Genomic DNA, 3,234 nt, shown 5'->3' on the forward strand with positions numbered 1-3,234 from the left:
TACACAAAGTTAATTTTTTTTAAGTGATTTAGTAATCAGTATAGTTTTTGATTATTGGTAGTTAATTAGAGGTTTTTCTTTTTTTGCCTTGAACTCGCCGAGTGCACTCGTGTTGACTCGGCGAGTCCATCGCTGTTCACAGTTTTAATTCTAATTTTATTTTTGTTTTTTTTTACGCGTTTTGTTTTTGTGTGCGGTTGTTTCATGACCCGAGGATCTAATACACCTTTGGTCCCTCCACTCGAAGACCCGGAATCCGCACTAAAGAAGAACACAGGAAAAGCTGTTGGAGAAACCACTTCTTCGAAGAGCTCACCGTTGAAGAATTTAAAGTCCGTTTTCAAGAAAGGCAGCAAACTAGGAGCATCCAGCACCTCATTAGCCATCGACGACCCGATCAAAGAGGACATCGAGTACGAATCCGAATGAGAAGAAGACACCACTTTTGGTCACGAATCCGACGTATTAGTTTCCAAAAATACATATTCGTTATCAGAGTAAACATTCTCAGGCTGTCTAAACTATGGTGTGTGCCATGCGATCACCCCGAGCTCTTCCCTCCGCTACCGGAAGTACCTGAAAACAAAACTGAAAACTGTAAGCACGAAGGTTAGTGAGTTCCCCACCCTACCGCATACCATGAATAACCACATATTGCACATACCGGGCCACGCCCGCTATCCTGGGCCTCGCCCCTACCTCGGGCCTCGCCCGCTACAACGGCCCTGCCGCCCCAGGCCCCGCCTGGCTTCGAGCCCCGCTCGGATACAGATCTGTTTCACTTAGGCCTCGCCTGCCACAGGGCCCCGCCCACTAACATATAATAGCACATACACATATCACATAACATCACATAAGCTAAACATATACCAACGGCTCTTGTTCTAAGGCCTCGCCTATCTCTGGGCCCCGCCCTTGTCCTGCTACTGATGAGTCATGGAACCCCGTCCATGCTCCTACTGGTAGTGAGATACGGGCCCAGCCCACACTCACTCCTTTCTTGACTTGGGCCTCGCCCCTGCTCAGCTGCTACTGAGATGTGGAACACCATCCACACTCTGCTATTGGTGAGATACGGGACCTCGCCCACACTCACCTCCCTACCAGGCACATACAAGTATCACACAGACAACAGGTATAAACTATCACATAAACCATTCCTTGGGCACCCGCCCTCTATCATTGGACCTCGTCCCGAGTATCATACTAGCATACTGTGCCTAGGGCTAACCCCCAGGTCTTCTACTCATAACTACATGGGCCGGCATCGTGGCCGTAGACCCATTCATACAAAGGGAAACTCACCTGATACTGCTAAACTGCTGCTGCTAATCCCTTTGACCGCTACCTGACCACTGACTCCGAACTGCTGCTCCACTAGCTCCCCGAGCTACCAATATCAATACAACACTGAGTCAAACTGACCCCTGACAGACAACCAAGTCAACTCTGGTCAAGTCAAAGTCCTGGTCAAAGTCAACCCTTCCAGGTCAACCCTACTCGCCGAGTCCACTTACTGACTCGCCAAGTTCACATACTCAGGGTCCTTCCATTCGTGACATGACTCACCGAGTCGGTCCATGACTCACCGAGTCCCACGATTTCCAAGTCCTGACCTGACCAACTCGCTGAGTCTCCACCCGACTCACTGATTCGAATCTCAACTCGAAGGGTTTGGGGCTACGCGACCTGACTCGTCGAGTCCAAGAGCAGACTCGCCGAGCACAAGGCAATCTTCATCCAACTCGCCGAGTTGTTCATCCAACTCGTCGAGTTCATGCCCATCTTCATCCGACTCGACGAGCTGTTCATCCCACTCGTCGAGTTCCTCCTCATCTTCAAGCTACTCGCTGAGTCCACTCGAAGGACTCGCCGAGTCCATTCAGATCTACATACATGCAGAGGACTTTCGAGTCATGCATGGACTCCAAACTGTAGATCTACCCTTCCCAAGCCTATCCCCCACGTAAAGTTGTAAACTTTACGTGTAGAGAGGGAGATCTTAGGCAAAAAGCCCCATAAACTAGGGTTTAAGGTCAATAGGCTTAAAAATCGACTCAAGGGCTGATACTTTATGCTTCTCCAGTCCATAACACACTTGGATCTGAAGTAGCAACTCCAGATCCGGCTCCTAACTCAAAATAATATCATTATGGCTAAAGAGCCCCAACAACCACACATAAATCTAGATGCAAAAAGGGTCCAGGAACTAGTTTATACCTCCAAAAGCTCAGAAATGTCTTCCCAATCCTGGATCTACAGCCCCCTTCTTGCACTCTCAAGATTCTTCTTCTTTCTCCAAGCTTAATGCACTCTTGAAGGCAATAAATGGCTCAAATAGAGGATATGGCGGCTAGGGTTTGATATCCAGGGCTTAAGAGGCAGCAAGGAACCCTAGGAAGGAGATTAAGACGTTTATATAGGCTCCAAGTCCCGAATTTAGGGTTTTCCACGCACAGACCAGACTCGCCGAGTCACCTTGGCCGACTCGCCAAGTCGGTCACTTACTCCTCGACCCGGATCCCGCTCGGACTCGCCGAGTTCCTCCTTGGACTCACCGAGTCGCCCCTTAACATTAAGGTTTTCTTTCCTTTCTTGGCCTTCAAAACTTTGGGTGTTACATACTGCTACTTTCGAATTGAAGGGCCACATACTCGCTTAACTAAGGGAAACCCCTTTCCATGGAAAAGATCACAAAGATGCATATAAGCATTTAGATGAAGTTAATGATGTAGCTGATTACTTTAACGTTACGAATGTGCCTCGCGAGACCCAGCTACTTCGTATGCTTCCAGTGACATTCAAGGGTGCTGCAAAGGATTGGCTCAAGTCACTTCCACCCGGATCCATCACCACATGGGCTAAGATGAAAGAGGAATTCATAGACCACTTTTGCCCACCTTCTAAAATAGCCAAGTTGAAGAAAGCTATTGCCAACTTTGAGCAACAACCCATAGAGTCCCTTTATGAGGCGTGGGAAAGGTACAAAGGTTTTCTCAGAAATTGCCCACACCATGACCTTAATAGCCAACAAGAGGTCTCCATCTTCTATGATGGAGTCAATGTTACCACAAGGCAATTGCTCGACTCGCAAGGCCTGCTCACAAAGAAGGCACCCCCGGTAATCAAGGAATTAACTGAAGAATTCTCTAAACATTCTAGAGAATACCACAACCCAAGAAATGAAGTAAGTCGGGGGGTAGTGAACTCGGTCAATGATGGCATGGTGGCGAT

At 48.2% G+C, this 3,234-nt stretch overlaps 1 non-coding gene across 1 annotated transcript; it reads right to left on the bottom strand.

Annotated features, from left to right (window-relative positions):
* Nucleotides 1–2,914: 2,914 nt before the first annotated feature.
* Nucleotides 2,915–3,021, bottom strand: LOC111889227 (small nucleolar RNA R71). Its single transcript, XR_002849456.1, has one exon. It is a non-coding gene; the product is annotated as a small nucleolar RNA R71 (small nucleolar RNA).
* Between the last annotated feature and the right edge of the window lie 213 nt (nucleotides 3,022–3,234).

The sequence above is a fragment of the Lactuca sativa genome, chromosome 8 (genome assembly GCF_002870075.4).
Source record: "Lactuca sativa cultivar Salinas chromosome 8, Lsat_Salinas_v11, whole genome shotgun sequence".
Lineage (NCBI taxonomy): Eukaryota > Viridiplantae > Streptophyta > Magnoliopsida > Asterales > Asteraceae > Lactuca > Lactuca sativa.